The 11184-nt window shown below is 38.3% G+C and overlaps 2 pseudogenes; both read left to right on the top strand.

Annotated features, from left to right (window-relative positions):
* The first annotated feature begins 3188 nt into the window (after positions 1-3188).
* Positions 3189-5195, top strand: LOC106949418 (cytochrome P450 1B1 pseudogene; annotated as a pseudogene).
* A 1843-nt stretch (positions 5196-7038) lies between these two features.
* LOC106949413 (cytochrome P450 1B1 pseudogene) lies at positions 7039-8341 on the top strand (annotated as a pseudogene).
* The last annotated feature ends 2843 nt before the right edge of the window (positions 8342-11184 follow it).

Here is an 11184-nt window from a genome sequence, read left to right as displayed (position 1 = left end):
TGTTTGTTTTTGTTACTTGGATTTTTGTGAGGGAGGGCGGGTGGTTGTGGGTGGGGGTACAGTTTGTTTGACCTAATAGAGGCACTCATCAAAATGTAATGTTTGTTACTGGTGACTTCATGGTGTTTTTTATGACTTTGTATTTTTTGTGTTTTTATTATCTAAAGCGCTTTGAACTGCCTTGTTGCTGAAATGTGCTACACAAATAAACTATGTAAATAAACTTGACTGATTGATAATATAAAAAAAATGTATGCCATAGATGGAAAATGTAAAATAAATGTGTTGCATAAATACTGAAGTGGTGGACTAGTGTGCACACATATCGTGTCATGCTATTATTCCAAACCCATTGTCTTTGTCTTATTAGTCATGCTACAATCATCAACATTAATGCATTTTATCATAATTTTATATGACATTGCAACACAAAGTAGAAACAAATACATGTTTTTCTTTGTTTAATAAAATAATGAAAATTGTAGACTCTGATATAAAGTTAAGTGCAACTAAATGTGCTCAGAATATGTTTAATTAGTAAAAAAAAAAAAAAAAAATCCACTTGTGTGCAAATTAGACTCTTGTTGAAAAAAAAAGTTTTGTCTAATTTTAAGTATACAAAGATATTTTCACTAGAAAGCTTTCCTTTAGGAGGACATTGATCCCTTTCAGAGCTGGTCAGATCAGAAGGTGGATAGAGTTAACTACAAGGAAGTCCTTTAAAAGAATCTGTTAATGGATACAAAAAGAAGTAGACTGGTTTAAAGTTCACCTTCTGACAAGACAATTACACTAAACATAAGCCCGAATTACAATAGAGTGGTTTAGATTAAAATACATGTGCATGACAGAATGGCCCAGGCAAAATCCATACCAATAACCAACTGAGATTATGTTGCAAGAGTTGTAAAGGAACATTCACAGATAATAATATAAATATAATGTAAATATTTTAGAGCTGAGGGGATGTGCTCTCTCTTCCTGGTTTTAGTGAGGACGCGAACAGCAGCGTTCTGGATCAGCTGCAGCTGGAGGATTGATTTTTGTTGGGCAGACAATGCGACTAAAGGTAAAGGCATGAGTTTGGATGAGTTTCATTTATTAACAGTGGGTTTCCCTAATTTTTCTCTCGCTTTTTTGCTTTTACTCTAAGATCAACAGTTGTTTCACATCACTTTGTTAAGATCTAATTTCTGCTGCTACAAAAGTTTCCCACATATCAAGAGTTTCTTTTTTTATTTTTTGTCCCATCTGAATTCTAACTTTCAACTTCGGAAATGTTTCACTGCCTTAAATTAGGGTCATTACCTCCTTGAAAAAATAAACCTTACAGTTGGTGAGAAAACAACTATTTTTGTCATTTGCTGCAGGATAAGGAACATGTCATTGAATTGATGGGATTTTTGTAGATCTTAAGTTAGGATGAACAATAAAAATACACAGTGACAAAAATGTGAACTATGCATTTCGGCATGACAAAAATGGTTGAAGTGAAGCAAGATTTTTTTTTCTCATCAGAGTTGGAAATGGGGGACTTAAAGTTTATTTTGAGCAGTGATGTAATGCTGAGCTTCCTGCAGAACCCAGTTTATTTGCTGGCAAAAACAAGTATCAATAATTGATGGTTTGTCTGCTCCGAAGTATTTGTTACATAAACCTGTGAGTCAACATAGTTCAGTCAACATAGTCTGGATTTTTTTTTTCTTAGGAAAATTGGATAAGGGTATTGAGTGGAAGAAGAAGGGGAAATGGAAGAAGAGATATAAATTCATATATCTGAAAGTTGCCTGGAAGAGAATATAATCCATCCCTCCATCCCACCATATTCATCTAAGGCTGGTGACTGTCTCAAGAAATGCTGGACAGGTTGGTAGTCCATAACAGTGCAGGGATTATTATGAAGGAAAAAAATTATAATTTTAATAGGTGAATTATGTTGGGGGGAAATAAAATCATACGAAATGCTTTAGTGTATGCATTCATAGGGATGCCAATATAAATATTTACATATATTTATTCATTTATTTAGTCATTCAATTATATGAGGAATGAGTAATTAAAGTATACAGTATATAGTGTGGTACATATAGAATATAAAGTATGCAATATATAAAGTATATAGCTTGGAAGAATATTAAACGTACTTCCAAACTACTTTTAAATGTCCATTACAAACATGGCTCATAGCCCCTGTATCCACAAACATGATAACACAATTAAAAAAAACCTCATGAAACTCTGTTCCTGCATTAGCTTAGTTAAGTTTTGCTGGGCAACCCCAAAGTATCAATGAACGTTGATCTGGCCAAGCCCATTATAACTGGGAACCACCAGAGGCCTCCTAGAACACAAAGCATTTCAATAATTTATTGCAGTGGATCCCAAACTTTTTAGCCTCTGACCCTTAAAAATAGAGAAATTGAGGAAAAAGGAAAAAAAAGGGAGATTTGAGGCCCATTGAGCACCTCTGGCAAATTTGAAATTACTTTCCTAAAACCACAACATTTTCTGATGGGAATGTAAAATAAGTATATATTTATATATATATATATATATATATATATATATATATATATATATATATATATATATATATATATATATATATATATATATATATGCAAATAATAATTACTACAAACTTTATATATTGCTATGCAAAGCTGAATGGGGATTGTATGTCTATGTATATCAGACTGATTACAATCCATTCGAAGTGTATTCATGTTGGAAAAAAAAAAACATAAAAAAATCTTACTAAAATCTCTTGTGAGTGACTCAAACCTTTTCCAAACAGACAGAAATGTATTTATTCTGTGGTAAAAGACGCCCGCTGCGTCTTCTGTAGCCAGGAAATCAATCATGTTAGACGGCTTTTAAATGCTCATATTCTGCTAATCCTCCGTTTACGTGGATAAATTCACCCGACATGACTGCATCCCAGTCTCCCACCGGCCCCTGAGAGTTTTTCCTCCCTCTCTGTGTAGCGCTGACGGCGGTCGGTCACGCTCCTCGCTCACAGAGTCCCCCGACGCTCCGTACTGCGCGCCTCTCAGAGCGACCAACAGCAGAGAGATAATGCGCTGCAGCGGTGTCCACACTGCTACCACAATGGGAGGAGTGTGAAAGTTATCCTGAGCCCTGCCCACTTACTGTAAAGCATTTAAGAAGCTGGAGAGCAGCAAAACAGGCACTTAAGCCTTAAATCTTTATGAAGACTATCTGATTAGGAAAAAAGAAAACTGTGATGGTAGTTTTACTGGGCTTTGATTAGCAGTTTCATACTTGATATGGATCCATAGGGTGTTTTTTTCTTCACAAACAAGCATAAAAAAAAGACTTTGTTAAAAGGAAAAGAGACAGCTGATACCTTGAAACAATGGCAATTGACAGTGAGTTTGGTGTGAAGAGCAGCAGCATCACCAAGGAATGGAGCGGACAGGTCCACCCTGCCCTGGTTGCCTCTTTCGTTTTCCTCTTCTTCCTGGAAGCCTGCCTGTGGGTCAGAAACCTCAGGCTCAAGAGAAGACTGCCGGGACCCTTTGCCTGGCCTGTGGTGGGCAACGCTATGCAGCTGGGTCAGATGCCTCACATCACTCTGGCCAAGCTGGCCAAGAAGTACGGCAATGTGTACCAGATAAGACTGGGCTGCAGCGACGTGGTGGTCCTCAACGGAGACCAGGCGATACATCAGGCACTGATTCAACACAGCACAGAGTTCGCAGGCAGACCAAACTTTGTTTCTTTCCAGTTGATCTCTGGAGGCAGGAGCTTGACGTTCACTAATTACAGCAAACAGTGGAAAGCACACAGGAAAGTTGCCCAGTCGACTCTCAGAGCGTTTTCTTCTGCAAACAGTCAGACCAAAAAATCCTTTGAGCAGCACGTGCTGGCAGAGGCCACAGAACTGGTGCAGACATTCCTACGTCAGAGCACTAATGGACAGTGTTTTTATCCAGCTTATGAGTTTACAGTAGCTGCTGCTAACATAATGTGTGCTCTTTGCTTTGGAAAGAGATATGGACATGATGACCAAGAGTTCAGGACATTGTTGCACAGAGTGGACAAGTTTGGGGAGACAGTTGGGGCAGGTAGCTTGGTAGATGTCATGCCCTGGCTGCAGTCCTTCCCTAATCCAGTCAGAAATGTCTATGAAACCTTTAAAGTCATAAACAGTGAGTTTTTTTCTTATGTTAGAGATAAAGTGGTACAGCACAGAGAGTCCTTCAACCCTGAGGTGACCAGGGACATGAGTGATGCCATCATTAAAGCAATTGAGCACGGAGAGGAGAGCACGTTGGAAAGGGAGTTTTCTGAAGCAACTGTCACCGATCTGATTGGAGCAGGTCAAGATACTATGTCGACAGTCATGCAATGGATTCTCCTCTTGCTGGTCAAATACCCAGACTACCAAGCCAAACTGCAGCAGCTCATTGACAAAGTTGTAGGCCAAGACCGGCTGCCGTCAGTCGAGGACAGAAGCAATCTTGCTCTCCTGGACGCCTTCATCTATGAGACCATGCGCTTCACCAGCTTTCTGCCCTTCACAATCCCGCACTCGACCACGGCAGATGTCACCATCGGAAGCCTCCACATCCCCAAGGACACGGTTGTCTTCATCAATCAGTGGTCTGTCAACCATGACCCCCAGAAATGGAAGGACCCCCATGTGTTTGACCCCAAGCGTTTCATAGACGAGAACGGAGCCCTGGACAGAGACAGAACCAGCAGCGTGATGATTTTCTCAACAGGTAAGAGACGCTGCATTGGCTCTCAGATTGCCAAAGTGCAGATGTTTCTGTTTGCAGCGGTCCTGCTGCATCAGCTCACCTTTGAGAGCGACTCATCCGCGCCTCCTACTCTGGACTGCGCCTACGGCCTCACGCTGAAGCCCCTTAACTTTAATGTGAGAGCGAAGCTCAGGGGAAAGTTGCTTGGTGTGGTTTCTCCAGCATAAACACAATGTCCAGAGGCCGTGACTGTTAAACACTTTATCACCAGTGACATTTATTAGTGAGTATAATTATACTTGCACACAATTGTTTTGATATTTAACAAGAATATGTAATTCATGTATTAGATTTGCTGTTAGTGCATAACTAAAACGCTAATTTTGAAGATGTCTGCAGCAAATGAAACAAGTGTATGAACTGTTAAGATAAATGAAATATTTACTTCTCTGAATACTCTGCACTTAACAAGATTTATTTCAGAAATATGTGCTTGTTTGTTATCTATGGAGCATTAATATGTGTGCAGAAATGACATTTAAAGTACAGATGTATATTAAATACTTGTGAATGCTATTATGACACTTGAAGGCCCACTGTTCTCAACTGTTGTATGCAAAACTGTATTGTAACTTTGCCACATAATTCATATTTAATGCAAAAAATTGTTTAAATGTAATCACTATCTACTGAATTTAAAGCATAAAAGCGAAACACAAAAGAGCAACGAGCTCGTCTGAGACATCAGACGTGAGAAAGGAATCTTTCATCTGGAAGGATCCACAGCTTTTACGAGGAGATGCACGAGACATCACTGGGGACTGCGAGCAATAACAGACTTTCTGCATCAAAGCTTCACTTTCACTGTACAAGCACTGCAGCTACAGCTATGCCAAGCCCCCCCTTTTTTTTCCCCCCACTACAACAAAACACATGTGCAAGACATCTCTCTCACTCGTGAGGCATTCTTAAAACCATGTTTGTTTATGGTACAGTTTATCAAAGCTACACGGATGTCAGCGCGCTCCCTTTAAGCCTCTGTGTTCAAGAACTGACGTCGTAATGCCCAACGGGCATTTTCTGTCTGTGTCAAGGCAAAAGATTAACACCGGTCGGCCTCACATGTTGAAGCTTCCAGTCTGGAGCAGCTGCTCTGACTTTCGAGGCCTACTGAGCCTTTATGTATTGGAAAAAAATAAGCTGTATTTAAAATAAATCAAGTGAATGGTAAATTGTTGGTGTGCCTGACTTATTTGACCTCATACTGAGAAAGCATCTCAGTATGCAACTTGGCAAAAGAAAGGGTGATTTTTTTTTTTTTACTGCAACATAAAACAAACAAAAACATAAAAAATAAAGCCTGTTAATAATTTCAGATGAAGGAGATTAGTGGATTATTCAATTAATTAAAAACATTTTTATGTCACACAAGCATATTAATCAGTCACAAATATGTTCTGAATTCTTCTGGATCTGAATTAAAGCAGTAGAAGTGAGGCTGAGATGAGATTTTTTCAAAAAGATTTTTTTTCTGCAGGAACAATTTATGCAGTTAAAGGAGCAAACAAATTATATTTTGATATAATCAATTGTTAAAAACAAATGGACAATTTTTGCATAACAAATATAACGCCAAGTGTTTTCACAGTTTGTCACATGATTACAAACTTCAGCATAATTATTGTGTTGGGAATATTTAATAAAAACAACATGAATCATCATTAAATTGTTTTGGGATGTTGCAGTGCAGTTTTTTGCTTTTTCCTTGAAAATAAAAAGCTCCCTTTTCATAGTATATAATACATATACATTTTATTTGTACTTGGTATTAAAGATAAAGTTATCACTAGTGAATTTGTCATATATATTTTTCATATATCACGTTATATTAACTTTCATTGACTCTGGAGGTCTACATTTGCTATTTTCTGACACAATGAGTAAGTAATTTAACTCCCTGCGCTGCCTTCCTTTTCTCTCGCTTAACAAACACTACTAGAGGGAGACGAGTGGGAACAGGACTAAGGTCGGCAGGCAAAGGTCAAAATAGGAGGGGGCAGATAGAGAAAGAGTCCCTAACCACTCCCATCAAACTGACACATATAAGTGAGGTGTTAAGTGTTGAATATGTGTTCCTATAATGAGGTGAAGACAAAAGCTGCAATACTGCAATCTTTTTTAGAAACGGTAGAACTTTGACCACTGCTTGGAGAGCTTTTTTTTTTTTTTGTAGCATTCTAATATGATATATTAATAAATAAATATATTTTAATGTTATAAAGAGTATATTTTTACTTCACTAAGCACAATGCAGTTTGATTTGAAGAGCAGCGGCATCATCAGGCTTTGGAGTGTCCAGCCTGCTCTCATCGCCTCAGTTGTTTTTCTTCTCTGTCTGGAAGCCTGTCTCTGGGTCAGGAACCTTAAACTCAAGAGGAGACCGCCGGGACCTTTTGCCTGGTCAGTGGTCGGTAACGCCTTGCAGCTGGGCCAGATGCCTCATGTCGCCTTCACCAAGCTTGCTAAGAAATACAGGGATGTGTATAAGATCCGCCTGGGCTGCAGCGATATCGTGGTCCTGAACGGAGCCTATGTGATCCGAGAGGCCCTGATACAGCACAGCACAGGGTTTGCAGTTAGGCCAAACTTTGTGTCCTTTTAGGGTGTGTCAGGGGGAAGAGTCTGACTTTTACTAATTACCGCAAACAGTGGAGGATGCACAGGAAAATAGCTCAAACTACAATCAGAGAAGTCTCATCTTCCAACAGTCATACCAAAAAAGCTGTTGAGCATCAAATTGTGGCTGAGGCTGCGGAACTTGTAGAGATTTTCCTTAAACTCAGCACTCAGGACAAGTATTTCAATCCCAGGCGTGAGCTGACTGCAGCTGCTGAAAATGTGATTTGTGCCCTGCGCTTTGGAAAACGTTATGGACATGATGACGTGGAGTTTATATCCTTGTTGCATCACGTAGATCAGTTTGGGCAGACGGTAGGGGCTGGAAGTTTGGTTGATGTCATGGCGTGGATTCAGTCTTTCCCCAATCCAGTCCGAAGTGTATTCAAAACTTTTAAATGGTTGAAGAGTTCTTCAATCTCGTCAGCAGCAAAGTGGAGTGACACAGACAGACCTTTGATCCACAGCACACAAGGGACATGAGGGATGCCATTATAGAAGTAATTGATGAGTTTGATGGCGACACAGAGCTCACCAAAGACTACGCGGAGGCAATGGTAGCAGACTTGATTGGCGCAGGTATGGACACTGTCTCTACTGCCCTCCACTGGATTGTTCTCTTGCCGGCTAAGCACCCTGACATTCATACCAAACTCCATGAGCTCACTGATCGGGTGGACGAGGCAGACTGCCATCTGATGAGGACAGAGTACACATGCGTTACCTGGATACCTTCATCTACGAGACAATGCGTTTCACCAGTTTTGTCACTGTCACCGTCCCCCACTCAAAAACCTCAGATGTCACTGTGGGGGGGTCTGAGGATCCCCAAAGACACTGTGATCTTTATCAACCAGTGGTCTGTCAATCATGACCCACTGAGGTGGAACGACCCCCCACCTCCCATTTGACTCCTCCCACTTCTTGGACGAAAACGGCTCCCTGATCTGACAGACAATGTTGTGATTTTCTGAGCAGGGAAGAGGAAATGGATCGCGGACCAGTTTGAGATCTTTTTGTTCTTTGCAATTTTGCTTCATTAATGTAGCTTTGAAACATGCCCAAATGAGGATTTTTCACTCAAGTGCAGCTGTGGTTTAACACTGAAGCCTTTAGATTACAAAATCACTGCCAAACTCAGAGGAGAATTGCTAAAAAACAAATATGTAAGCTTTGTTTTTAGGAAATCGTTTTACAAATTTTGCTTTAACTAACCTCCTGAAATTAAACAGTTAAAACTGATAGTTTAGTGACAGCTACTTTAGATTACATGTAAACAAATTAAACAATTTAATACTCAACTTTGGAGTTAAATGTAAGTTCTAGAAAATTTCTAAAATCTCATGTTTTCCAATTTTAATTTATGTGAAAAAGCCTCTAGTTAGTGTGTTCTTCATCTCTTTGTTTTTGACAATGTTATTAAAGCATATTGAACAAATAACTGGTCAACAGAGCTACTAAATATTTGTAATAAAGACCCTTTGTAAAAAAATAAATGAAAATTTAGAAATTTGCAGAATTGTTGATTCTAAATATCCCGTGATAAACATGATTCATTGTTTATTATCATCTTTTGCTAGCAGCAACTAAATTAATATTTTGGACTGTGTTTTTGTAATTGTGTTAAACAAATAACCCAGGTGTACTCAGTTACTTTCTATTATTTTTTTAATTAATCTAACAATGTAAATATATTTCTTTTCTTTTTTTATGATTGGGCCTTTAAAGAATACCATAAGAACAAAGGACTTTATTCTTTTATGAAAGGTAGGAAGAACAAGACTAAAGTTTTTGCTGGCCAGAACATTTCATCCTTCATAAGAACTGGAGTGCAGAACTCGTTGGACGTCTCCACGTGTCTCTTCCTCTTCAGCAAACCAGAGTTGCAAGAGTAGAAATATTTCAGTTTTGTTCTTGCAATCCCTCGGAGAAAGAATAAATTCTCTCTTCTTGTAGAACATCTATCCACCATTTTTCTATAAACACTGAACTAAAGCATGTAAAGAGCTAAGTAAAAATCAACAATTCTGCAAATTTCTAAATTTTCATTTATTTTTTTTTACAAAATCTGATACACGTCAGTGACAATTCTAATAAACCGTTTTACTATTGTGTTTATTAAAACTCACACATATGTATTTAAAGTATTCTTTCGAAACTCTTAATTTGAGCATCTTTAATAAACTTTGTCTGTTCTGACTGGTCAGGAGGTGAACCTTATTTTCTATAAAATAAAGATTAAAAACTGAGTGAAAGCCAATCTTCCTGGCCTGAATAGCTTTTTTCAGCCATTTATTTAGACATAAATCATCCGGATTTACAGTTTTGGTTACATAAAACAGGATTCTAAAGAGATGCTCAGGGTTTTTGAAGTGTGGTTTGGTTAAAAGATTATAAGCAGTTAATATAATCACTGCTATGGATAACTTTCTTGTTATATTTGTTCAATACGAATAAAGGTTAGTTGGTGCCAGGGGCTGAAGCCAGTGGACTGAGAGGGGCCAAGAACAAAGTGGACTTTCACCATTTTAAAACAACTTTAATATATAAACAATGGTTGCAGTTTATGCAAAAGTTACTTTATGAGCCTTTAAACCATCATCCCATCTGTATTGGAGAGTTTTCTTTTCTAGGAAAGCTATTTGTGATTCACATGAGGAATGGAAGTGGAAAATAATATTCCTGTGTGCTGAGCATTTCTGGTCAAAGTTACTGTCCTATGTAAAAGTAAAATGGTGCAAAACATTTATAAAACATTGGTCACTTAAACTGCTCGAAAAGTTTTTCTTTTTTTCTTTTTACATCAGTTTACTTTACATTAGTCACCCAGTCTGGGAAGGTTTTACATGTGCAAAGCTGGGTTTCACGCTAGAATATCACTGGTGGCGTACCACAGCCTACATTTATTTCCTGTGTAAATAATAAATACATTCTGTTTAAATAGACATCCACTACAAACGTCATAGCAGCTAAAAAGTTCATAATCTGGCATTCACATAAGCCACCATTACGCTGGACCACCTCAACTTATTTGTTCAATCTTACTTGTTCCTTTACTAAGAAAACCTGAAACATGCTGTTCTACAAGTATGGCTAATAAATATTAGTGAAAATGTTATAAAGTGTAAATCCTCCTACTTCATTTCCTACGGGACCCTTCCTTCTCAGAGTGGTTTGGGTAAACCTGTGTTGGATTCTCACAGGAGTAATGCTGTAGGTAGCCTTAACATTGACTTGGCTTACAACTGAGCAGAGTGAAGACATTCAGTACTTTTACTGGCTCTGACGCACAGATCCCAGAGGATGGATTGAGCTTCCCGACCTCCCCCGTTTCCAGAAATGCTTCCCAAAAAGTCCACGAAATGTCTCCAACTAAAAGACTCCCTTTTTACCCCCAACTCACCCACACTGCTTGACGTGAGGAGTTTTACTACTGAAAGGAAAACAAAAAAGTGGCTGTCCAACAATTTTTCAGCTCTGAGAATATTCACATTTTGCACGTACGCGCCTGTGTAGGGTCATGTCTATGCACTGGTTGAGTCAGACAAAATTCCAATAAAACTCAATAATACCGGAACGTTATTCAACAGTGCCTTGGAAAAGAATCCCTACACTTTGGATTTTGTTTACAGTGGAAGGATTAGGAAGCATGATATATATATATATATATATATATATATATATATATATATATATATATATATATATATTTTTTTTTTTTTTTTTTTTTTGCCAAAGTTAAAGTCATTTATTGAAAATGTGAGTGTGGTTCACTGAT

This window comes from Poecilia latipinna, unplaced genomic scaffold (genome assembly GCF_001443285.1).
Source record: "Poecilia latipinna isolate Pla-1442-1.1 unplaced genomic scaffold, P_latipinna-1.0 Scaffold343, whole genome shotgun sequence".
Classification (NCBI taxonomy): domain Eukaryota; kingdom Metazoa; phylum Chordata; class Actinopteri; order Cyprinodontiformes; family Poeciliidae; genus Poecilia; species Poecilia latipinna.
This window is presented reverse-complemented; position numbering and strand designations above follow the sequence as displayed.